This window comes from Neopelma chrysocephalum, unplaced genomic scaffold (assembly GCF_003984885.1).
Source record: "Neopelma chrysocephalum unplaced genomic scaffold, ASM398488v2 Primary Assembly neopelma1_97, whole genome shotgun sequence".
In the NCBI taxonomy this organism is placed as follows: Eukaryota; Metazoa; Chordata; class Aves; order Passeriformes; family Pipridae; genus Neopelma; species Neopelma chrysocephalum.
In genome coordinates, this window is record NW_020897760.1 from 1613451 (window position 1) to 1640997 (window position 27547).

General features: G+C 43.4%; 1 protein-coding gene across 1 annotated transcript in view; it reads right to left on the reverse strand.

The window, feature by feature from the left end:
* JAK1 (Janus kinase 1) overlaps positions 1-21283 on the reverse strand; it is a 51690-nt gene extending 30407 nt beyond the window's left edge. Inside the window, exon 1 of the mRNA XM_027694505.1 lies at positions 21212-21283. The gene's annotated coding sequence lies outside the window, so the exon portion shown is untranslated. The remainder of the gene's footprint in view (positions 1-21211) is intronic.
* Between the last annotated feature and the right edge of the window lie 6264 nt (positions 21284-27547).

The following is a 27547-nucleotide window of genomic DNA, read 5'->3' on the forward strand; positions in this document are numbered from 1 at the left end:
ACTGCACACTACAATGGTGGCAGCGGAGAGGGGCTGCAAACAAGCCCCACCTCACCCCCTACACTATCCTCACCATAGAATCACAGACTGGTTTGGGTTGCAAGGGACCTTAAAATCATCTAGTTGCTATGCCATCAGCCACCACACACATGGAAGCCTCAAAGAAGGAACAAGCAACAGGGGAGGTTTTGCTACATTAAAATTTCTTTACCCTGGAGAGGGAACTTGCCCAGCATCATCCTGCTCTGGGGATGAGCTGCCTGAAGCAGTGCTGGCACCTCACACAGAGCACAAATTACTGAGGGCAAAGAGCAACCTCAAGTTGATCACAGCAGCTCTCAGAAGAACAAACTGAAATAGTGGGACTTCTTTGCACTGGATCTGGTTTAACAAGAAGTGTCACTAAGCTGTTGCCATTTAGATCACTTCAAAAGGTCTTAAGGAGGTTCGAGCTATGAGGTCAACATTTACTGTGCACATGGCACGGCTCTTGAATCCCCCAGATGGCTTCTGGTAGTCTTATGCTTCCTGTGGTGGCTTTGCACTTTGGTAAGTGTTTTTTGATGGTTTGCCTTTTTCTTTTTCTTTTTTAATGTGGTGAGAAGATATTGTTAAAGTTCACTCTTAAGGGCTTGCCATTTAAAACAAGTCCCAAATAAAAGTAAAAAAAACTTTATCAGGTATCTTTGTCCTGTTCAGAGCAAACCACCAACAAAGATATCCCCTACCTAAACATTCCTTTTATAACATAGTTAAAGACTACACAATTCCATAGGAAATTCATGGGCTTTGGACAGCAAGAGAAATTTGATCTTCAGAGTCTCTTACCCTCTCTGTGCTCTCTGCTCCTCTTTTATTAAGTTAAAATCATCCTGCTACAAGGTTAATGATAGTGACTCGACTAAATATATATATATTTTTTTTTTGGATGCAACACGGTAAAAAGCTGAGATTTGAACTGCAGAAATCTCTGTAAAGTAGCAGGTGCTCTGGTATGGAAGGAGGTGCTTATTGTAGCTATGTGGTCCGATAAGTCACCATGCAAAAACATCTCTGAAGGCCATCACTCATCTTTAAAGATCATCACACATCTCTAAAGGCCATCACGGGAGGTAAAACAGAACAGGAATGGTGCTACAAGAAAGATTTCCATGGAACTTCACACCTGAGCTCAAATCACCTCTGGTCTTACCCTCAGGGCTTCAGGTTCATTCAGTTCAGCAAAAGACCTGTCTTACAAGTTTTACAGCTACCAAACAAAAGGGACCAATCTCCTCCTGTCCTCACCTGACCTCCCCAGGCTCCCGCAGAAGCAGCACCTTTCCTTCAGTCAGCTCAGCCCAGGTCTGTGCTGTTGGGTGGCTGTGCTGCTGCCAACATAACTGCTGAAACCAAGAAACAAAAACATCCATCCTAATAATGAACGACTTCCATGTGGCACCTCTGTCCTCCAGGCACAACCTAATTCCTGGAAAACCTGCCACCTGGCTCAGTGAAATCTAGTAAGAGGAAGAAACAGGGTTTACATTTAGTTTTTCTCTCTCCTTCCTTTCTACCAGTATCTGCAAAAGAGAAAATATGGCAACACCAACTACCTGCACTCGGTGTTCTTGACTAAGGAGGAATCAAGGAGATGCCAGCTGGTCTCTCTGCACATGTGAAGCCCTACCATAGTCAAAAAAAACGCCCACTCAACTGGCTGTGCTTTCAGGTCTAGAAAACTAGAAGTGCTGGTCCAAAGAGCAGCTTTAACTCTTCCTCTGCAGCTGCATTATGATTTCTGCTACACTGTGCAAACCACCACCTACACGTGATAACAGACTGTAGCTCTTCTTTCCAAGACTGCAGGAGTGACTCCAGCTTTCCCTGCCCATCCCACTGCCCACACCGTGCAGGCCACCCCAGCATCCTGGACAGGGAGTTACTGATACCTGTGATTGTGGGGAAACTGCTCCTTCCTATCAATGGATCATTTTTTGTTGCTTGGGAGAGCATTTATACACAGACGTTCTCTTGCAAAAGAGTTGCCATGGAAAGCCACAACATCTGAGACCAATTTACAGGACAAAATGAGCTCCACAGCAGTGACACCAATGCCACCCAGAGCTTTGGAAATCACACACACTGACCTCCAACTAAAACCTGTTTGCTGGGAAACTAATGAAGGAGAGTTAGTACTAAACCTGTTAACCACTGTATTTGGAAGAAGGTGTTGCTTTCTTAGACACTTGGCTTCATTCTTCTCACTACAGCAAATAGAAGTATGTCTGGAAATAAATAAGAGTTGCACCACTGTTCTCCAGTGCTGAAGCAAGTGATAAATTGAAGGTAAATGTTCTAACAATGGTGGATGTTGCAAGGAGGTACTATTACTGAAAAACTGGAAGCATTCAGATTAATTAACACTAATAAACAGTAAAGCAATAAATAAATAAATTTATATTTAGCCACACAGGTGCACAAGAGACATGCTCAGTGGAAAGGGAACAATATGGAGTTTTCCAACCCAAAAAGTTCCCAGGGAGAGTTATTGGGCTACACTGGCTCAGTGTGTAAAGAAAAACTGTTTTAAGTTTAGAAAAGTGGGAACAGAGGGAGCAGCTCAGCACTTCATGGTAAAAAATGGACAACCCAAGGAAGAATCATAGAATCATGGAATCATTTAGATGGAAAAGATCTTTAAGGTCATCGAGTCCAAACGTTCCAGCACTGCCAAGGCCACCACTGACACATCCACATGGCTTTTAAATCCCTCCAGGGATGGGGACTCCAACACTGCCCTGGGCAGCTGTGCCAGGGCTGGACAGCCCTTTCCAGGAAGAAAATTTTCCTAGAATTCAATCTAAGCCTCCCTTGGCACAACTTGAGGGCGTTTCTTCTTGTCCTGTCCCTTGTTCCCTGGAAGCAGAGCCCAACCCCCATCTGGCTTCTCCTTCCTGTCAGGGAGTTGCAGAGACCAAGAAGGTCCTCCCTGAGCTTTCTTTTCTCCAGACTGAGTGCCCCCAGCTCCCTCAGCTGCTCCTGGTGCTCCAGACCCTTCCCCAGCTCCGTTCCCTTCTCTGGACTCACTCCAGCCCCCCAAGAGGCCTCTGACAGTCCCACCTCTGCCTCCACGTGTGACACCTGGGGACAAGATCGCTACACTGGGACACGAGAGCTGCACACTCACAATGGACCTGTTCCCCACTGCGCTGCACCAGCAGCCTGACGGCTGCTTTCTTCACCACCCAATTAAATCCACTAAATAAATTAAATGAATTTAAAAGCAATAAATACGTTTAAAGCTCATCTCCTATTGGCCCTCACCATCATTATGGAGACCAGAAAGCAGATCAGCCCCCAGAAAGGAAACCCAAAGTCAAATTGTGATATTGCTATTTGAAGCTAATTGTATTTTCAAGCTTTTAATTTAAGCAGCTACTTCTCAACAGCACAGTATCCACTGGCATGTTCATACCTCTGTGCATTTTACAGAGAATGTGTGTGACTGGAGATGAGAAATATTTGTTGCCACTGAGACATAATTTTTAATACAAGTGGGAAATGCAGTTCTTTATTGTCTGTCTGTTGGGATAAACACACCCAGCAATTACCTTTTGTTATTGACTGATCACCAGAGAACCCCTGTATTCATGGGTAGCTGTAAAGACATTTATCCCTATTAGCCAGAGGAAGGAACTGGGACTACTTAATTGACTTGTTTGAAGCAAAATGAGAGCAACACTCAAGTCCCTCTTTGAAGTCCATTTTATGGATTTTTTTTTTAACTTATTTTCTGCTCTGCTCACCATGTCCCTAAGGTTGGAGCTTCCTGGGGCAGGCAGAGGGTCAGCTCATCCACAAGGTCCCTGCAAGGACCGCTGTGCCTTGCTGGAGCCTCATCCCTAAGGACTTCATGTGCTTCAAACCCAAAGGTTTGAGGTGGCTGCAAGTGTGTGGAAGAGAGAAGAATATGGAGAACGGTGTTTAAATGGACATTTAGAGAAAAAGGATCACAGTGATAAAACTTGAAATCAGTCTATTTTTAGTCTCTGAAAAGCAATGGGGCAGGCACTGATCTTTTCAAAGAGCAAAGCACCTCTTCTCTTGGGAATGAGCACTATGGGAACACCTGCATTAGGAGTTTGCACTGCCCTGGGCTCACCTTGGCCTCAGGTGAAAGGGCTGTTCAAAAAGAAGTGGTGTTCAAAACAGGTTTTCCAGCCAGAGCTGAGAGAGGACCCTGGCAGCACCTGCACGTTGCCATGTTCCCATACATCTGGCTAAATGCAGATGTTTGCCTTTGAGCAAGAGACTGTGTCCTCCTCTCATTGCCAATCCAGACAATTAACTCCAAGAATTCATTTTATCTTATCCTGAGACAGAAATCTGAAGTAGGGCAGATGAGGTTTCCAAGTCTGTCCTCTGCCTGAGCAGGGGTCTCACATCTGCATCTAAACTTGTCTCTTTAAACTGTAGATTCAAATCTGGAGGAGTGAACTCTCCTCCAGGCTATACTTCAGTTTGCTTGCAATTACTTTTATATTATTCTCAGGCTTTAATGAATCCTTATTTTGCCTACTCTGAATCCTTATATTGTCTGTCTTACTTTAAAAACAGGAGCTAAGCCCTAAATATCATCTGTAAAGATGATAAAGAAATTACACGGTACAGATTCTTTTTCTCGGATCCCAACTGCAACAAAAATTGGAAAAAAAATAATCATAATTTCTCACAGCTGCAGGCTCTTTTCTTCCCAAAAATCAAATACAAGTAAGTATTTGATATTCAGGCAGAAGCCACTTGAAACAAAGGAAGGCAGTTGGTAAAAGCCAAATAAAGCTATTTAGAAAGTTGTCCCAGTCAACAACTTGAGCTCTGCCAAATAACCAGGATCCTTTGGTGACCCAAAAGCAGAGCCTGAACTGGCTCCTTTGGACACCAAGAGAGCCCACATCCTCCATGGTTTCACATGGATTCTCCTTCAGAACATGGAACAGCCTGATGTTCTGGAGGCCCAGCTGCCAACTGCAGTTGAAGTCTTATCTAATACTTGTTTTCTGCTTGAAACAGAGGAACACCCTGTTGTTGTTCTGGTATCAGTTTTATCTCCTGAGACAACCAAAGCAACCAACAATTTAGTATTTAAGCACAGCAGACTCTGCCACAAGCAGCTTGTTCTGCAGGAAGGAACCCGAAAATCCAGTCCTGTCCTCCACCACCACCTGTAAACACAGGTTTAAATCCAGTCCTGTCCTCCACCACCACCCAGAAACAGTGTTTCCCCAGCCTGCACATACTTGAGCTGATGATCTGAGCCCAGCACATGGTGCTTCAAGACACCATACACATAATTATTGATTTTTTTCAACCACCCAAAGCTCTAACAATTATTTCCAGCCAGTAAATTTTCACTGGCCAGTTTAACTGTGGATGCTCTGGCTTGGAGTGGTGCAGTTGCTACAATTAAGAGTATTGCTGATGTGAGTCTTCTGTCAACTATGAGCTGTATCCCAGTATTGCCCTGTCAAGCAAACCAAATATTTACACTCAATTCATTCAATCTCTTGGACAAATACATATGCTATTTTTAACTAGGCTAAATAGGAGTAAATTTTACCTATTTGCCTCAGAGAATTGTGTCAACAGTGGTTCAAAGGTGCTGAGACACGTCAGTGACTTCAGAGTACAATGGTGAGCAGTGGGACTTTGTTTTCACTTCCTTGGGGAGTCCTGCAGGGTTATGGATTTGAGAGTTTGTACCGCAGATTGAACAAATATCCTGTTGCTGATGGTTTGGTCCCATACCCAGACAGACTCTACTACACTTCCCATCTGACACAGAGGTGTGGTAACCACAGGATCTCACCCTGAACAATTCCAACCTGGCACTCAAAGGACTTTCCTGCTCTAGAAGGTCTTATCCCTCTTCCAGTTTAACAATCCAACTTATCTCTTCTACAAAATTCTGGCAGGGCTGAATCATCCCATGTTTATTTACAATTCACTGATTTCTCTCTTTTTAGAAAACATTTGCTGGTTCCATTTCTGCAGTTGCTGCCTGGTAACTTGGTGGTCTTTAACACCAGAATCATCCTCCTGTGAGTCTTATACAATGCATGGAAGCTGCAAAATACCCCAATTTCCAACATATACTCTATATTTCAGAATAAGGCCTGGTCAAAGTAAAAAATTACGAGAGGAATACCTTTCCAGGTGTCTACCTGCATTCCCAGTACTGTCTTTATATTATGAAAATTGACAGGAGCTCACTGTTTCTCAATTTCCAGCTTTGGGTAAGAGCAGTTTCATAAATGTTTGTGGCCATTCCACTTCTCAGTTCAGTTATAATTTGATTTCGGCTCTCTTAGAAGCTCAGAGCATATTGCTCAGCTGCAGCTCTCCCTCCCTCTCTCCCAAGAGCAGCTTTGGATGCAGGACCATTAAACTGCTGCTGTGATTCAACAGCAACAGATCTTTGGGCCTCTCCTGCTCTGAGGAGTCCCAGGATACCAGCTGCACGTGCCACAGCTCAGCCTTTCTTCCCACAAGGCTGATAACACAACTCCTCTCAGCTTCCACAGCTCCAGCAGACCCAGTTTATCCACACTCAACCAAACAACCTCTGGGCTGAAGAACCAGGACCCCAAACCACCCTTCCCAGCTCAGGTGCCAACAAGAAGCTCAAGGAACTTGGCTGGGAGCAGGATGTTTTTCAGCAGCAGGAAAAGTGACTTCCAGCCAGCAATTGGATTCCACTGCAAACATCCCAACCCACGGCTGCAGTGAATCCACAAGCCACTCTTGCACCTTCTCCTGCTCCTCACTCAGCAGCAGTAAACAGGAAGCCACCACTGAACTCCATCACACACACACCCCAAGCAACCTGCTAAACTTCCTTCTCCCTCAAACACAGCTGGAAACGTCTGTAAATAAGTAAAGAATATCTGTAAAGAAGGCAATATAAAGAAACGTAAAGAAAGGAGACAGGGCTGTACCTCACTGGCCATCAGAGCTTCATGTGCTGTTCTGGGAAGGGCAGCACCCTAAGGACTATGTAAATAATATATTATATATTATAACATATTAAATATCATTATATAATTATATATTATATATTGTCATACATAATATAACCAATATATGCGCATTTGAAAACAGGGTTTTACAACACAAAAGCTGGGATTTGGATATTCCCCTGGGGCTAAACCTCTGGAATATTTTATTCATATATTAAATCAGAGCCCTTATGAAATTATTGTGAACTCCTTCATTAAGATGATGAATAAAGATACCAGTTCTCAGGCAAAAGAGACAATTGAGGGTTGAATAATGAATGAGCATTTTGGCTGACAAGGAACAAACCCTTTAACATATATTTAAACTATTCACTTCCTACAGGAACAAATAAAATCTACTTATATTATATTGGACCTGAACTTCGCAGCATTTCTTTAAGTGTCTAAAAATTTGTGTTAATAATCTGAAAAGAGAACCAGAGTGTGGACATTATTTACTGCATATCTGCAAAATATTTATTGCCTATGAAACAGACTTCCTGGTGAGGTAGAAAAGCACATTTAGGTACTACCAAGCTGCTCTTCACCACTTCAGATATGGTTGTAAGGTCTGGCCCTGATGCCAATTTATCCCTGCAGGTCCAGAGGCAATGATGTGAATACTGGACTGCAGCACTTCTGGGAGCATCGAGCACACCAAGAATTATGCTAAGACCTTAAAAGCTCAGAAAAAGCAGGGCTGAAGACATCACTCCAAATCAATTAAATAAGCTGCTGCCACAAAAAGTGGCTTTAAGAGCTTACTACAGCTTTTAACTACCTTTCCTGTAAAGAGCTTAGTACAGTAAATGTGAGTAAGCGAATATTAAAAATAGCTAAGCTGGGACAGTCTTGTTCAATGGCTTTTAGCACTGACTCAGATGTGTCTGACTCACCCCAAAGCCCTCCTGGCTTTACTTTCCCAGTCTGGCTGTGACAGCTCCAGCTTTACACACTGGACAACACTGCCTGTCTCGAGACCTCTGGGTCATCACAATTCTCTACACATCCTTTCAAACTTCAGTGATCATTTTTAAGAAAATGAGACATAGGATTATGCTACAAAAGGATTGAAAGCCAATATTAAAAAGGGCTAAAAATTAAGTATTTATCACTCTCTGAAAGTTCCACTGGCCATTACCAAGCACCTCACTTCAGAAACACTTTCTTACCCTCTCTCCCTCTCAGCTGCAGCCACACTGAGTTACTGAGTTGCCCCTAAAACATCGAGTTACTGAGTTGCCCCCTAAGACATGGAGTTGCTGAGTTGCCCATTCTCCTTGGAAACCCAAAAGTTGTGCAGACAGTCTCTCTGAATGCAGTATCTCTGCCATTCTTTGTTCAACCTCCCCAAAAATCAGAGAAAAACCCTCCTAAAGCAAGTCGTCATCTTATTTACAGGATTTACAGGAACTAGTGGTCACATATAGGGAATTTCCACATAGTTAAGTTAGTAACTTTTATACTTTGACTGTACATTTACAGTCACAACAGAGAAGAACAGAAAAACCATTACAAAACCTTCAGAACAGATGTACAATTTAATCAAGACTAATCAAGCTAATCAGATAGCAATTATAATCTGCTTAGTACAACATATATAGACACTATAGGTGGTAATATGTGATCCTGTATATTTTATATATATAAGTAGACCTCCAGAACTATTTATGTGCTCAAAAATCATACAAACCAAAGTCTTTGCCAGATTTGCAGCAATATCCCCCAACCCAAATAACTTAATTTTGATGCTTATGCCTTAAAAGAAATCTTAAGGAAATGACAAAGGGAAGAAGAGAGGCCAGTGGTAACAAATCATAGAGTTAATGCTATAATCTTATAGTTAATCATCACTTATATCCTTCAGAAGTTATGTCAGGTTTTTATTACATCTTCCCTTCTCACTGACAAAATACCAACAGTTTGTTTTTTTGGGGTTCAGTGGCTTTTCTGGACATCAAGGGAAAAGAAAACACAGGAGGAGAATCACTCTCCTGAAACCTTTAAGAAAAATACTTCATACTTTATGGAAGTCACAGGTTGTTGAGTCTTATACTTGAACTACTCTTTTAGGTACCTTATGCATGAATTATAATAATTTTTTCTCTGTCATACTGGGTTAGCCTTAAAAAAACACCCCTCTCTGCTCTCCTTTGCCAGAAGAAGCATAACATGACCAGTTTGGGTGAAGTTTTCACCGTAACTCAGAAGAAAGAGAGGACAGAGAAATGTTATGCCCAGTCTAACCCACCTGCTAAACTATCAAACAGTATTTGCCTGCTTCCAAAACTAACAAAAACCAGCAGCAATAAAGTCTGAGCTCAAACTGTCAAGTCAGAAAAACAGGAACTGTGCTCTAAAATTGGAGTTTCGTATTTCCCCTTTCGAACTTGATACCAGAACTAACAAGACATTTTGTGTTTGAGACCATGAGACAAAAAAATTTTCTAAATTTTTTTTTCTGGTGGGGGGGAGGGAGGTAAACTTAGAATCCAATATTTGCTGCAAAGACTTGGTTCTAATTTCAATTTTTTCATATTTCTACAAATGAGAAAATGCAGAGGAGTGAAAACAGCTGGAAAAGAAGGGCTGTGAGGGAGGTCCTCCAGTGAATCCCACAGTCAGGAAATTTGGAAAGACAGAGTGGGGAAAAAAAAGAGAAGGAGAGAGTCAAGTCTGAGGCACTTCAAATCACACCTCTCCCCCTTTTTTATACACTGTGATGAAATTGGCTGTTTTACAATTACAATTCCAAAGCCTTGAATTTCCAAAGCAAGAACTATGGAGAAAAGGAACTTCTATAAAGCATCTGGACATTTCCTGGTTTGCTCCAAGTCTGCAGCCAATTTGCAAATACCACAGTGCAGCTATTCTGGACAATAAATATTTAACTGCAGTAGGCAACACTCACTGCAAATTCTACTTGGGGAAAAAAGCTTTGGGGAGCAAATCTGGATGTTAAAACACATGCAATTCGAGAGAAAAAAAAAATAATGAGAAATAAAAGCGGAAGGTGCACAGTGCATACACTTAATGCTGAGGACACCACAGCCCAGCTGTCCAAAATGGCTCTTAACTCTAAATTCTCTTCTCCATAATGCACTTCCTTTTTTCTGTCCTTAAAAGCAGTTAAATTTCTGAGTTAACATGCAGGAATCTTAAGAACAAAAGCTCTTTCCAATTTCACCGTGTTGTTGGTTTATCCCCAGTCTTCAACTGTTCAGCCCTTACAAAAACCAGCAATCCCACATCAGGAATCACTCCTCATTTACAGAAGCCTCCGGATTTTAGGGAGGCTAAAACCTACTGCCCTGCCACTGTAATTGCCAGAACGTTGTTATCCCATGAAAAACCAACTCAAAATGCATCAGCATCTTAAAAAAAAAAACACAAATAGTGCTTGAATTTAAAGACCAATCAAAAAAACTTGGTTTTTAACCTCACACATCGAAAGACTTTTAGTTAACATGAAATAAATATTAGTTTCACAAAGCAGATCTGTATTGAAAAGTTATCTTCGGACAGAACTCATAAAAATTAGTTACAAGTCATCTCTACAAGTTGTTTTCTTTTTTCTTTCTGTAATTCCTATGGTAACTTGGACATACCAACCCTCCAGCACTTTTCTGAAGCAATCTGGGAATTACCACATGAACTACCTGTTTTTCAAACTAGTAATCAAAATATTTCTGTGTCTCACAACCTGGAAATCTGGCTGCAACCAAACTGCATTTTTGTCTTGATATTTCTGTCCCAAGGTAAGATTGGTTCATTCTCTCAAACGGCTCAATCCACCTCAATTGTACTTAACCACAAATTAGAAAGCCAACACTTATTTTTATGTATGTGATTTCTGTGCATATGCAGCGATTATGTTTATATACAAGGTTATTTGCAGTTGAAAACCATCTTCTGCATCTCTCCATACCATCCTAGACACATGTAAAGAGAAGGAAAATAATTTCCCTCATTCTTAAGGGGAAATAAATTTAAAAAATATAGCATGCTGTTGGTCTATCGTCTATTTTTATCCCCCCTTCAGTGTTCACTGTACAATTCATCTCTTTAGAAAATCTGAAATTCTAGTGGAACAAGACATGTAAAAAACATTCTCATGAGTAAATTCACCTGAATTTGAGCAAAAAAGGCACAAAGCTTTTCCACAAAATCACCATGAGTAGAATTCAATTCCTAAGACCTGCAAAGAGAGGGAAATCTGTGTGGCACTATTTCCTTACGGGAAATAAAAGTACCCTTAGATATTCAAAAGAGATTCAGAAAAATTGCTCTGAATTTTTTTCCTTTGATGATACTAAAAGATCTGATTTGTTAAGTGTTAAACACACCAGAAATACCACACCGCTTTTTATTTTTGTCCCAAGAAACTCTGAGCTAATGGATTGTGACCAGAAGTCACTGAAACCAGAGCAAAGGACTTCATTTAGGCTGCTTTAAACTTTGTTTTCTGCTAGTTCTCATCACATGCTTAAACTAAAATCCTGAATTATACAATCCCAGAGTGGTTTGGGTTGGAACGGACCTTAAAGTTCATCTCATTCCAACCCCCTGCTGTGGGCAGGAACACCTTCCACAAATGAAAAATGCCTTTGACAAAAACTCTGAGAGAGCCACCCTGCCATTTTAGCTGGGAATGATGAAAGTTTAATTAAGAATTATAGAAGCCAAACTCACAATTTTTAAATCTTGGAGATTCTTTTCTGTTTACTGTAATGTGAGAGCAAACAGATGTGGCAAGAGAAACAGACTAACAATTCCAGATATTCCAGTAACAGCCATTCCTTTCTAGTTATCAGCAGAACTGAATTTAATCTGGCAATAAATCCAACTAGAGATATAAGTTAAAAGGTGCTAATTTTATTAGAATTTATTTATTACTAAAGCATTGCATCAAAGATACTCAAGCCTCTAAATCATGAAAGAACTGTTTGGCGTACAAATTATTTGTTTTCTTAAGCATAAGATGACCTTTTGACTTATAAAAACCACATTGAGATCAAATTATCACTTTTCTTTTCCTCAAGCCAGTGCCTGTGACTTAAAACAAGACACAGCCACAAAATGAAAGAAGAAAGAACACAGAATTATTGCAAAATTAATTGGTCTGAGCCCCTCCATTACTCATGAAAAAAATACACCAGTTAATTTTTTTTAGCTTCTGGAAATTATCAGGATCAAATGCAAATTAAAGCAGGAGACAAAGCTCAGCTGTAAACTAAGAAAATTCTGTGAGGCTCAGTATGCAAATTCCAAGCAGAATTACAACAGCTTTGAGTCACCAGTTCATTGCAGAGCTCTGACGCCTGGAGAACATCCACCACACTGGGCCTCTCCACATCATCTCACTGATTTCTCACAAGGTACCTTCTCCTCCCAAACCTTTAAAAGGCATTTTCTACCTCACCCCTAATTATGGATGAAACTGAGACAGAGGGGGGAAAGGGAATTACCTCATTTTAGCACATTTCATAATGGGAGCAGAGTGCCATATCACCTACCCTTAAGGGTTTGATTCTAAATTAAGTCCTAAAAATTTAAGCGCTATTAACATAGAGATGTAACAGAGATATTAAGCTGCTTCTTAAGCCTTTGGATGGCGATCAGCAAATTATACCTTAGTGTTCGTACACACCATGTAGAACACTTTATAGGACCATAAGTGCGTATTTGTTTAAAAGATATGGATTTTGTAGCAGTTTTGCCTGCTAATTAACTACTCTCAGCTTTCCCTGTCTCTTAAAACTGAGCAACAACAGCAAACACCCTGAAATGGTGTGGGAAAGGCCATTTCTTCTAAACCATACTGAAGAGAGAGGATTTTCATTTAAAGCATAACTCAAGTCATTAGGAGAGACCCTAAAACATTTCTCAAGTGACTTTGGCTGCAAGCAGATGCACATGCTTTGTACAGCAGAGCCTGGTGAAGACGGTACTGTTTTACTGGTGGCCATCAGTCTTTACCGGGAAAAAAAGGAAGCACACATGGTTTGGTTGTGGGGAGAGTGCAAATACCACCCAAATGGAACATCTCAAGTGGTCATGTGCATATCTGCCAGCTGTCTTGGCCCTAAATGCAGAACTAGTTCAGATTAAATTGCTTCCAAAATGTGAGCTGAAACATGTGTTAAGTCTTATTTTCCATGGTTCTGCCTGGCAAAAGTTGCAGTTCTGAGAGAAAACCTTTGACTTTCAGCAAAATTATCAGGAAGAGTGGTTTGCATCTCAGCTGTACTTACAAGGCTAAACTCACCAGAAAGCTTGGACAAATTCAGTTCTTTATGTAATTACTCAATGTCACTGATAGGTACCAATTTGTCTGTGCAAAACTGAACTTGTACAGAACTCTGCAGATAAAGGGGAATTAGCAGCATATATGTGCACAAACAAGCACAGCAGTTTAACTGCTAGTTAAACTTCATCAAGCAGTAAGCAAGAAATTTTTAATGGATTGAAGAAGCCCTGAGAAATTTGTTCATCAGACAAAGCATGAAACGATCCCAAGAGGGGTTGTAATGCAGCATCCAGTTTCTCTCCCTACAGAGACAGAGTCCTGCCACAGATTTATAGGTTGGCAGGTCCTGCCCCTGTCATGTAAAATAAATTCTCTAAGTACACAGAGAGGGTGGTTCTACATAAATGTCTCTCTGAGTGATAAATGACGCACAAAGCACATCAACAGGTACAGCCTGTGGTGCAAGGCAGGAGAAATATTCTGTGTTGCACACTGGGTGATATCATGAGGTTAAACTGCTTCCACTTTGATGAATATTAGTGTTTCTTACACAGGATTTTCACAGCACATGTCCAAGTTCGCACATCCCTGCAGGAAGCTGACGGGAGTCCCTCAGAGGAGCCGAGGTGTCCCTCAGAGCCGGTTGCTCAACCCAAGGGGTGACGTGCCACAACACGGCCTCGCCAATAGACACTCCGGCCGCGCTGCTGCCTCCTCCCTCTGCACACACACCACAGGCCAAGAAAAACCTTGGCTTATTTTTCACTTAATTCCACAGCAAACTTCTAAGAACGTGGTGTGATTAAACCTGGAGGTACCACAGGCTTTAACTGGAAGGTAAACATTCAGCTGATACCAACAAAAGGTGAAGAGTCAATCAGTCAAGTTAATTACACAGCGAAGTTAATGTGATCAGCACCTCAGGTTTTAGCTGTTTAAGGCTGTGCTGGCACATGGTGAGCATTTAGGATTTAGAAGTTGCCTTTTTTTTAAGCCAAGTCTGTTTACTGATGTATCTTGCTTATATAGCTGTAACTTGGCGGGTTTTAAGTCACATGGACAGGAAGCTGAAAGGACTAAAACCCACAGGACTTTTTTTTTTTTAAACTTGGCAGAAGATAGCTGTTCTTCCGTAAAAATGCAGCTCCAAGTCAGCTATCCCCATATGTCCTTTCTCTTTACCCCATGTGGCTGTGACAGTGAAGTCAAACCCAGGCTCTCCCCTATTAATCAATCCCACAACTGTACAAAAGTTGTTCAAGGACATGAATTACTCCTAAAACAATTGCTGGTATAAAACAACACAAGCTGATTTTTTTCCACTTGATGCTGGTGGTAAAACAAAGGTTTCCAGGGGAGATTCCCAGCTGGCAAAGCTCATGCCAGTTCACTTGCATTTGGGTACAACATCCACAGGAGTTTATCCTGTATCATCAATAAACACAACCTCAATTTTCCCTTCATGAGGGTGATGATGCAGCAAAGAACACAAGGACAAGTTTGGCAATGACCAAAAACCAGGGATCAGACAGGTTTCTTCTCTCTGACCAGACAGCACTTTCCAGAATCTGGATGAACTCCTGACTATTCCCTGTCTTCAGGAGACAGACTTATTAAGAGTCTTTCTAAAAATCAATATTTAAGTCAAATAAAAGACATTTAAATCAGACACTGAGGCTTCTTACAGAGAAGTTATAAGGTTATAACACCATATCAGAAGCACATGGTGTCCATTACAGCCTGTAGAACTCAAACAGACTTGTCCATTAGAAAAAGTGGAAGGTGGCATGTGCAGAGTGTGGGAATTACAGCTGTTACTTCAATAACTTCAGTACTTCAAAGGCACCTTTCTCTTCCTTCAGCTTAAGTATTAAGAGCAAGAAAGAATGGTAGAAGATCCAAAGTAAAAAAACCAGAATTTAATACAAATGCAACACAAACCAACAGCAGGAAAAAACAAACTGTAATATTTTGTTTTCAGAGAGGATAATTCCTGCAGAACAGAGTGTTCCAGCCCATGTGACAGAGCTGTAAAGGGTGAGAACATAGGCTGATGCATAAAGGTGTGATGCACACAGGTCAGGCTTGCTGATCATTCTGGTTCCTTTTGAACTTTTAAACTCTCTAAACACATAGGCCCTGGCAATTTCAAAATTATTAGTGTCTGTTTTGCCATGCTTTGAGGAAAAGTGAAATACAGAAGTGTTCAGGAAGTGAAAGGTTATTTCTTGTGCATCTTCAGTAAACATGAAACACTGAGTGTACAAGACATTATATGAAGCAAACTGCAAGTGCCAGCTTAGAGTTGGTTTTGATCAAAAACCTCAGAACTGAGGGTGGTCACACTTTTTCCACGCCGGAGTTAAGACATAAGGGCTTGACACCATAGGGACAAAAAAAACCAACCCATGCAAACCAGCAGATTTAAATATAAAAGCCTGAGCCCAAGGCAGCACTTAAAGGCAGTACCTTTATTTTTTTTAAACATCTAATGCCCTAAAAATAATATATTAATTAAAAAAAACCCCAACATACAACACCACTACAAAAAAAAAACAAACACCAAAACCAACCAAACAAAAAAAGAAAGCCAAAAAACCACAGAAACAAAACCTCTGCTTTGAATTTCTTATCATACTTTAATAAAATCCAGAGGAGTGTACAAACAGGTATTTATGGACGGCAAGCAACAGGAAGTCATTTAGACTGCACAAATACCAAAGTTTTTAAGGTTTGTTTTTTTTAATATATCTCTTTGTGCTGCTGGTGTCTCAAAATGAACAGAAAAGTTACTTCTGCCAAATTCAGTTCCTGAAAAACTGAGTCCATATACAAACAAACTGCTTGCAAGTGTTCCCTCTCCTCCCTCCCCTGTCCCAGTCATGGATCTGATTCATTTTCCTTATCTAAAAGAGTAGAAGGCTTAGATCTGTCCTTCCTCAGGACAAGAAAGGTGGAAGGGTTTTTTCCCAGATCCAGGTTGAACAACAATTTTTTCCTGTTCCAAATAACATGAGTCAGTATTATCTCAGTCTCATCTTCCAGCCAGTAAAATGAAGTAGTTTTAAAGATCTGAAGTGAAAGACAAATGAAGTTATTTTGCTACAATATACTCCAGATTGAAGGGAAATTATTAAGGGTATTTAGTATTTCAATACCCTGCTAAACTCCAACTTGGCCTCCTGATGAGCAAACCAGATTCCACTCAGTCCTGGAATAGCTGGAAATGACAAGAAACACTGAAGGAACAGCTTAAACAGCACTTGGACTCCAGAACTGCTAAAATTTTGAACAATATTCATACACTGGTGCCTCAAAAGCCAAAGCTCCTCTCAGATCCGCTTTGCAAACAAGGGACATTGTGTACCACAGCCTGAGGAAGGTGCAAATTGTCTTTTAGGAGTTTTCTCCTGGAAGCAGGAACAGTGATTGTCAGGTTTTGTGTTTCAAAGGGAATTAAGCCTTTGGAGACGGGATGGAATATAGCATCTGAGAGTGAGAAACTTGCTGAGGGAGTAAAGAGGCTGTGTAGTCCAAGTGAGGCCCTGGCCAGTGGCACAGCCCCAAGGCTTCTGAGCCCATCTCATGCAGCTTCATGTGCTTATCCCTCTGCAGACTGCTTCCTTACTTTTGTGTCCCCTCCTCCAGTGCATACACAGGCAACCAAAGTCTGGACTCCTGGCATTAAATACTGAATTTATTTCATTTATTAGCAGTATCTCCTTTATGCAGCAGCCCCACTTCAAAGGATTACAAGTCCAAAATACGTCATAAAGCAAAGCAACCAGACACATGGATTTATGACTGATGAGTGTCTTGAAGCCTTGTAAAGGTTTATTCTTTACTAGCAAGCCCTTGGTGTTGCTCTGGGAGCTCCAGAGCTACAGCAGAGCAGTGATGTTGTATTTCCAGAAGGCTGTTTATGATCAGATCATCTGATCAATGACAATACTTAATTGCAAACAATTTTCCCACTCTTTGGCGGCTATAACTGCACTTGCTCACAATCTTACTCTGCAGGTTAGTTCCTCCTCAAACAAAAACTCCAATTTCATTTTTCCCAGGCTTTCACCACCGTTCAGGGTGATGTATAAATCCCCTGCTTTTCCATTGACTTCCAGTTGTTTTCGTCTAATCACTATCTTAGATTTTACATTTCATAGGGGGGAAAAAGTAGTCTAACAGAATAATTTTATGTGCCAGCAGTTTCAAAACATAATCATAATCACAGAACATTCATGTCACTGTTATCAAACATCTCACCCCCTGTAAAAGGTATTGATATGCAGAGTAACTGGTACAGACTTTACCTGCCATGTTGACGCTGCTCTTCCAGTTTCCTGTAGCTCAGTTTTTCTGTAAGTTATGCAACTTATATTACATTTATATAACCAGCTCAAGAGAAAACCCCAAGAATTACTCGAGCCAGCAAAATTTTGTAGTTTTACAAGCGTGAAGAAAATTGTCAGGACCTGTTCCTTAAAATCCCACCTGTTCGCAACAGGCCAGGACAATAAAACCACTAAATTGTACTTTCTTCCTTCTCCAACTTCAGCCAAGAGAAATTGCAACCATTTTGCCCAAGAAAAGTATCAGAAATCTCTTTTTCCAGTAGTTTGCAGCATTGTTTCAGTTTTTTTAAAGGATCAGGTGACTGTGTAAAACAAATCCTGGATGGGATACCTAAAATGCTGCTAAAGACAGGGAACAGAAAAATCCCCCTCATCTGTCACTTCCCATACTGCACAGAAACTACAGCAATAGGTGGATGTGACAATTTAGCTGCCAAAAATCCCAAAACGCTGTTTTTTTGAGACTCCACTTCTCTTCTTGATGAAGTTCAAGCATATCTTTCTCACGCCACCAAAACCGAGCAGTATCAGCCCATGAAAAAGCTTTATTGCAGAGCATTAACTGCATGAATTATGTACCTGGAACTGCCAAAGCCATTTTCTATCAATCCAGCAAGTGTTTGCCATTACCAACACCTGAAACCTAATTGCACTTTAAGTGCTTTAAAGATCGAGAGCAGCTCGTGTGTTTACAGGAATAATGCCCTATCTTTGTGGAATTGCGAACTCTTGGACGGGCTACAAAAGAACAACATGAATATTGCCAGTTTTTCATCCAGACGAAAACATTTTGTCATTTTTAATTGCTGTTGGAAACGAGACAAGCCAGGAACGAAGACCCAGCTCAGTCTTCCCTCCACAACCTCCCTTCCCAGCCTGATTTCTGGTTCAGAGATTCTCATAACAACCCTTTTCACACCTTAATACAAACCAGTCCTTAGGGTTTGCTTTTATGTGTGAAAGCTTTGACCTCTCAAACAATGCAAACACCTTCCTCTTTATGTAAACACAGAGCAGCTCTTTCTGCTGCAATTCACACCCAACACGGCTAAGGAGTCCAGGATTCTCCATGTGGGTTCCTGCTGTATTTTGAGCATCTCTTCCTCGTGCCAAATCAGGCACCAGCAAGGTGCCACAAAACCTGAGGGCAGTCCTGCAGGTGAAAAAGGTGTTTCACCTCCAAAGCCAGGGAGGATTGGGAGTAAAGTGGTAGGAAAGAGATGAAGCTCTTCACAGGCATCACTGTCAGGATGCTGCCTGCGAAAACAGAAAGATTTGTCCGCTCTACACAAAAAAGGGAAGCTGGTTTCTCTGAATTCAGTCTTTATTTGCAAGAATAAACTACTACAGAAATGTCTGTCTAAACTTACAGAATTAGTACTACTCATTCTTCCAGTCAAGAACTCTGGTTTACTCCCAGCCCCCCAAGAGGTAAGGCAAAAGAATTAAAGTCAAAATTGTAGACTCTGTCTGAGGGAAAAATGAGTTTAAAAAGAATGTCGATTTTACCATCTGAGTTTGGCCAGTGGCTGTTAAGGTGTACTTCAGCTTTTTGCTTTCCAAAGCTTTTGTACTAGATATTCTCTCCAGATCTTGCTTCCTATTTGTTTTTTTAAATAAATTCATTGAACAGACAATTTGGGCACACAGAAACAGTTCAGGATTTACCTCTCAGAAAGGCTACTTTGCAATTAATTCTGATATATTTTCTCAGTGCAGAGCCTTCCAGGAGTTAAGTTGTTCCAGTTCTGTGTTTATATTCTAGTGCAAATTTAAACCCACTCGCCCTAGATTTTACAAGCTTTTCACCCAACCTTTCTCAAAGGCCAAATATTTGCAGTTTTGTGGTGTATGAGCATATTATAGTCTCTGTGCCATTGGGCTTTGGGGCAAACAGCTTGCAGATACTTGGATAAGTAAGATATTTAACAACTGAATCACTAAAAATGTACTGACAAAAATGGTTGTAAAATCAGCCTGTGATCACTAACTTTTAAGACCACAAATGACAGCAGGAGCCTGATGTGATCTGTTGTTGGTTCAGAAAGAGTAGCATGTCCTCAGCTGGCATTGCATTTCAAAGCACCTGTCTCGGTGTCACCTAACACAGACTCAGATCAAGGTGCAACTTCCTGTGTGTTTTAAAAACAAGTGCCAGGAGGAAATGCCTCCCAGTCCCCTTATAAGGTCAAAACCGAACTTAATACTGAGCTGCAGCAGCCCAAATAAAGGGGTACCAAAGCACATCCATCCTGCTCAAGAATAAAACTACAGGGAATCTTCTACAAGCAAAATTGGGTCAACTGGAGTGAAGTTTAAAAAGCGACACAACTTTGAATTATTCCCATCTCCTACCCAGTAAAAGAATCACAAAAAAAGCCCCCCAAACTTTCTTGCACTGCACTTATCTTCCTTCCAGATATGCCTCAAAATATAACCCCTCCATCCCTAATTCATCAGAATAGCCACCCTCTTAGTCTTCCTAAGCACAGACTCGATGTTTGTTTAAACAGAGCCGGGTCCATCCCCTCCTGCCACACTGAGCCACTGCCATGCTGTCTTTCTGCCATCAATCTCCATTACTATTGAAGTGCTTCAGATTTTTGTGTCCTGGTTGTCCTCATACATGACCTTTCTACATGTACTTTAAAAATCCCAACTCAAGGCGATTATAGAATCCTAGATTGTTTTGGGTTTGAAGGGACCTTAAAGATCCAACTCCCTGTCATTATCCAAAACTGCAATGTTTCTACATATTCACACACAGAGCAGAATTTCAGGTGTCTGAAGAAGGTGTAAAGCTGGCACAACTTGCCAGCTGCCAGGTTACCTGCTCCCCATCCCTGCGTGTCCCTCGGGGTGACGGATATCCAGCCCTGCATCGTGGCTGTCACCTCCCTTGGGGGTGAAAGATGTCCCAGAAGCGTCCCTATCCCTTAGAGAGGAACAGCTGCCAGACCGACAGCTGGACACCAGCGACATTCCAAGCCCAAAGCTTGCCCAGCAGTGGGAGGCAGCGGGATCTTCCCTGGCACAGGGAGCTCGGGGGTCCGCGCTCACCCACGACCATCAAGGGACTTTTGAACTTCTCCCAACGCACCGGCGGCCACAACCGGAGCTGTTTCATTGCGGTTCCTCCTGTCACCGACCCGGCCTCCCCCGCCCGGCCGCGAAACGTGGCTCTGACACCCCTTCCCGGCCCGGCGCTGCCCGCACGGCCCCGCACCCTCCGCCCAAGGGGGATCAGCGGCTCCGCAGCCGCATCGGCCCCCCGGGATCAGGGGAACCAGTGGCCCCGCACCCTCCAGCCAACGGGAACCAGTGGCCCCGCACCGTCTGGCCACGGGGAACCAGCGGCTCCGCACCGGCCCCTCTCCGATAAGGCGAACCCGGCGACTCCGGCCCCACTCAGGCCCCTCTGGCCACGGGGACTCAGCGCCTCCTGACCCCGGACGCGGCCCTCAGGAAAGCCCCGCGCCGCCCCCGCGGCCATCGCGGAGCCTCTCCGGGAAGCGCGCCCGCCGCCCGCACCGCCCTCCCTGCCCGGCTGCCCCCTGCCCGGACCCACTCACCGTTCCGTGTGTCCCGGCGGGGCGGCCCAGCCGCGGCCCCGCGGGGCTGGCGCGGTGCGGGATCGGGAGCGGGATCGGGAGCGGCCCGGGGCGCTGGCGGGGAGGGCGGCGGTCCCGGCGCGGCAGCACCGCCCGTGGAGCATGCGCGGGGCGGGGCCCGCCCGGGGGAGGTGCCTCGGGCCGGCCGGGCCGGCTGAGGGAGCGGCGGGAGGGAGCGTGGGCTGTGAGGCGGTGTGTGTGTGGGGTCAGCACAGAGCCCGGGACGGGACCCGGGGGTTCGACAGGAGGTATCTAAAAACACACGGCAGTCAATACACTCATCCGGAGAAGCTGTGGCTGCCCCATCCCTGGAAGTGTCCAAGGCCAGCTTGGACGGGGCTTGGAGCCTGGGATAGCGGAAGGTGTCCCTGCCCATGGCAGGGGATGAAATTGGATGAGCTTTAGGGTTTCTCCCAATATACACCATTCTGGGATTGTATGATACATATTTTGACACTGCTTACACAGTGCCAGATTTAGAATCATAAAATCATTAAATATCCTGACTTGGAAGGAGGTACAGGGATCGTTCAGTCCAGCTCCTGGCCTTGCACAGGACACCCCAACAATCCCACGTCCCTGAGGGCATCGTCCAAATGCTTCTTGAGCTCTGTCAGCCTTGGTGCTGTGACCACTGCCCTGGGGAGCCTGTTCAGTGCCCAACCACCCTCCAGGGGAAGAACCTTTCTCTAATAGTCAACCTAACCCTCCTTTGACACAGCTCCAGCTGTTCCCTCAGGTCCTATCACTGTCACCAGACTGAAGAGATCAGTACCTCTCCCTCCACTACCCCTCGTGAGGATATTGAAGACCCCAGTGAGGTCTCCCCTCAATCTCCTCCAGGCTGAACAAATCAAGTGCCCTCAGCCGCTCCTCAAACGGCTTCCACTCCATAGCCATCCCCATCCTCACAGACCCCATTGGACACTCTTTTTCAGGGTTGTCTTTCCTACCCCAGTGCCAAGGCCACAGCTGTCATCTCCGCAGATGCCCAGTGTCTGCTGTGTGTGGTCTGAGCTACTGGTGCACTCAGATCATCTGTAAAACCCCACAACCCCATTTCCACCCTCGTGCCGATGTGACGAGCCGGTGTAAACAAGTTGGTGTTTACACCAAAACCAGGAGACACTCACAGTCCTCCTGTCTGCACAGAAAAGAAACCAGTTTCTTCACTGTGGTTTCAAACTCTTGTCAAAGTCACAGGAAACGGCACAAGTGGAAGTAAAACCAGTCAGAAAATGATTCAGTTCAATGAAATCATCCCACCCCCTTCCCACACATGCACACATATCTGGCATTTTATTCTGACAGAAGAGCCAATCTGCCACTGCCGTTTGGGGGAATTGTCCTAATAACTGAATCAGTCATTAAAAAAACCCACCCTGATAAACGTGACTCTTCCCTATGTAGTGGTGGCTTCATGTAATTCAGACAAAGCACATTGATAACATCTTTTTATCAAGATCTTCCTGTGCCTGGCAGCATAAGGGTGTGAAAGGCCCTTAGCTGTTCTGAAGTGTTTACACTATTAATACAGCTATTCTGCCCCAGCTCATCTCCCTTGTGCCTCAGCATTCCCGAGATTTGACCCTTTTCTCCAGGAAATCAACCCAAAGCTTTTCATCTCCCCCAAAGGAGCTGGGTGCTGGTGGTGTGTGAGTGCATGTGTCCAGATGGTTGTAGTTTACAAACTAAAGATAGATAAGCATTGGTTACATTTCCCTTCTCCCAAGAGAAATCAAACCAGCCCTTCCCCACGTGTTTCCACAGCTGTCAGGGAACCAGCAGAGCGTAACTTGGGTGATTTTGCACCATGTTTACCTTTTTCCTCAGCTACATGACATTGGATCTGGATTAACCATGCGCTGTGGGAAAGCACCAGAGTCTCACCCTGTTTCCATCCCTCTCATAACTGTAATTCAGGTTGGAAAAGAAGCTGAGGTTGGAAGGAGAGAGGTCAAACCCTGCAGATCATAGAATGATAGAACAGCCTGGGTTAGAAGGGATCTTAAAGCTCATCCAGTCCCACCCCCTGCTATGGGCAGGGACACCTTCCACTAGACCAGGTTACTCCAAGCCCCATCCAACCTGGCCTTGGATACATCCAGGGATGGGGCAGCCACAGTTTCTCTGGCCAACCTGTGCCTGGGCCTCACCACCCTCACAGGGAAGGATTTTTTCCTAACATCTCAGATATGTGTGGCTGTGCCACTGCTCCCAGGCCTGACCTTTTCTTGGTCCCTCTCCCCCATAATCTGCCTGCAGAGGCTGCTTCCCTTGATTATCACAGAATCATAGAATCAGCTGGGTTGGAAGGGACCTCCGAGATCATCAAGTCCAACCCTTGATCCAACACCGCTGTGGTTACTAGACCATGGCACCAAGTGCCACATTCAGTCTCATCTTAAAAACCTCCAGGGACGGTGAATCCACCACCTCCCTGGGCAGCCCATTCCAATGCCTAATTACCCTCTCTGTAAAGAATTTCTTCCTAATACCCAACCTAAACCTCCCCTGGCACAGCTTAAGACCATGCCCTCTTGTCTTGCTGACAGTTGCCTGGGAGAAGAGACCAACCCCCATCTGGCTACAACCTCCTTTCAGGTAATTGTAGAGAGTTATGAGATCTCCCCTGAGCCTCCTCTTCTCCAGGCTGCACAACCCTCAGCCTTTCCTCATAGGACTTGTGCTCAAGTCCCTTCACCAGCCTTTTTGCTCTTCTCTGGACCTGCTCCAGCACTTCAATATTCTTCCTGAATTTATTCTTGCCAGCCCTTTCCATGGCTTTGCCTTTATAATGATAAAATCAGTTTTTCTTGGTGGGTTTTCATGCCCAATAACACACCAGAACCTTATTATTTATGCCTTACAGGCAGGATTCCTTTCCCAGCATAGCAACTGCTGTTGTGAATGGCCTTAAATCCTGAAGCTCAGCACTGGGAAGCCAAGCCAGGCCGATGAGGCGGCTGTGACGGAAGGATTGCATAACGGGCTTAGCTTGGGGCTGCTCGTGGTGCAGCTTTACCTCTGCCTCCATCTAAATCCAGACCCCAGGACCACGCCCAGGAATGACCCAGGCTCCCAAAGGCCACATCGTTCAGTAAGAATTAAATTCTCACACGCCTCACTTTAAAAAACAGGGTCTGAGCTTCTCTGGCACTGAAATTGCATGTTCAGTCTCCCAATCCTGACTGTTATGTGAGTTTTCCCGTCTTTTCCTTAACTTCTGGTGTCTGCTGATTTTTCCAAGTTCTTCTGTGACTTGTAACTGGGATGAAATCAATGCACTTCTAAAAATTACCCCAAAAACTATGTTAATAACAGGGGAGGATTTCCAACCTATACCCAAAATGGTCTGTGTTTAACACAACATTCCATCCTATGGGAAGGATGTAATTTTGTATTTAAACCCTTAAAGTAGTTTTCTCTAAGGAATTAATTGGATGTATTTGTAGCTGACATTGATTTCTTGCTTAGAAAGAGAGTACGCTTGCAAAGTGCTGCAGAAAAGGCCTTGGATGCAAAATAAATCTTTATTTCCCCTCTAAGTACCATTCTGGAGTGTAGTGACAGATCTGAAGAATTATTTAGTATCTTACATATTTCTTTATTTTACAAATTTCAGGAGGCACTTACGTACTCCATCAAAAAAAATGGCAAGATACAGACGACTAGACCTGACTGTCTTGGTATTTGTGAATTAAAAATCAAATTAAATTTGAATTAACTTCCTCCAGTAGCCTTCTTTAAAGAAGGAGTAGGGATGGATGCACAGATTATCCCTTACTTTCCTGCTCTGCAGTTTGGTTTGCAAGCTTCCCCTTTGCCTCTGAAATGGAATGTTTCCACACTACTTTTCACAGTACAAATGTTTAAAAGCTTTTTTTCCATGGCATTTTAAGGTACAGTGAGGGACCCTGCATACGGTAAAGTGCTTTAAATCACCGATGGCATCAGTTTGGGATTGCCTGGACCTTTACATAAACATGATTTAACACTATCTAAGTGGTTCCAGTTCGTCATTGATTTGTTCCTGGCAGTAATTCTGGGACCTGGTTCTTCTCACTCATACCAGGGAAAATCAGGAGCAGGCAATGAAGTCAGAGGCACCGTGTGATGAGTAAAATAGGATGTAAAATTCCTTAACCTGTAGTAGTATCTAAAAGTATTCTGAGCATGACTCCGTGCTCTTTTATGCTTCTGCAGAGTGTCAGGTCAGTGCTGCTGAAATGAGATTTTATTTTTTAAATTATTTTTTTCATTCTCCCTGTGACTGGAGTGTGGGGAGCAGGAGGAGAAGCTCTGGGGCAGCGCAGGGTCAGGTCAGGTGAAGGGGGTCACACAGCCACAACCGTGGGTGCTCCAAAGCATCCACTGAGTGCCCATTACTGGGTGTTGTTGGTCTTCCCATCAGCAAAGTAGATCCTGCTGTAGACCATCACCATGGAATATCTTAGAGCTTGTGAGGCCCCTGGGTACTGCAGCGGTGGGCCTTGCCACAGGAGCTGTATAAATAGACACAATAGTGCAAAAGTTCTTTCATCTGATCTGTTGCTGAATTTATCTTAAACTTCCTGTGCTCACAGAACACGCATGAAACTGTGTTGATGACACCAATTTCAGAGGACTCGTCTCTGCTTGGAAAAGCAAGTGAGAGAATTTATTTTGAGACATCAGGAAGGTGTGAATTTCGTCTTCACAATTAACTACTTCTAAATACGGCGTTCAACCCTTTTTTTAAGCTAAGTGGGATTTCTAATAATCTCAGTTTGGGGAAGGAGAGGTACTTCATGTCGATATTCCAAATGTACTTTGCAAAAAAAAGATTAGATTTTGCCCATCCAAAGCAGCCCTTGTTCCAAGGGTGCCGTGGAAGCTGCTGAAAGCCAGGCTGGAGGGGGATTTCCTGCGCAAGTACAGCGAGCTGGCACAGCCGTGTGGAGGAGGTGTGACATGGAGCTCCATTCCCGACATCTGTGGCCAGGGGGATGGAATTCACTCAATTTGCTCCAAGCTGGGGAGTGTGAAGATGCTGTTGCCATGTCTCAACCTTGCATCAGGCGTGTTCATGTTGCTGCTTGTCTTCATCGCCTGTTTTTTCCCATTGCCATCTTCCCGGTTCTTCATTGTCCTCATAACAAACCAAACCAACAGCTTTATTTTCATTTTTTCCTCAGATTTCTCTGCTGAAAAATATCCCTTTAGTTCCCTTGCTGCGAAGCAGAAACTGGGTTTGTGTAAAGAGCTATAGAGCAGCTGCAAAGAATGGTGGTGGTGGTTGTGGTGGTGACAGTGTCCAGCTCCAAATCCTACTTCTGACTCTCTCTCCCCTGAAGTCTGACTCATTCAGTGAGCACGTTTTTGTTGTGCTTCAAGCAGACTAATAAAATACACAAAGACAAATCAATTCTGCCCAGAACCTCAAATGCATTTTCTTCAGCTCATTCCCAGCATAGCTGTCTCCAGAAGGATGAGTTTGGAGTTGGCACAGTTCACAGGTACCCACTTGCTGCCTGGCTGCCTGCCAGTCACACCACTAGAGCCAGACAACGCTCTTGCTTATATACTAACTCCATATATATATATGGATATTTATGGATATATATGGATATTTTTATATATGGATATTTTCTCTAGGAGATATATACATCCCAGAAAAAGCTGTATGTGCAACAGTTGACTTTGACAAGGGCAAGTCTAGCACTGACTGATCTGGAGGTGGGTCTGCTGGTGGGCAGGGATGAAGCAGAGGAAGAGACGAAGCAGAGCAGTGACCTCACCCAGAGCAATAATGAAATGTTTTAGAATTGGAAATGCCATATTTGGCATATAAGTGTCCACCTTTCTGTAATAATACACGATATTGATCAGGTCCCTCTTGGTCCACAGACCACAGAGCTTGTGTACATGGCTGGGGACATTTCCCAGGTCAGTGCCCGGCATCCCAGACCGGGTGTCCTGTCTCATTCATGGGAACACACGTAACCCAGAGCACACAGCATTTCTGAAATCTTTAATCAATTACTAGATATACAGCCTTGCTTGGACAATTTCCAAAGCTCATTCTCTGCTGCAGTTTTTCTCACATGCACTTTTGGAAATTACAATTCCTTGGTCTGGGTTACATACAAAGCTGCATTTTGATGTGGCGTTTGCCATATTCCCGCTCCCTCTGTCATAAGGAGATAGAGATTTAGGGTTGTGTTTCCAGGAAGAGTTACTCATAATGGCCCAGAGGGTTCAGAAATAAAAGCAAGATGGCAAACAAGCTACAAATCTGGAGAAAAGTGGACTTTT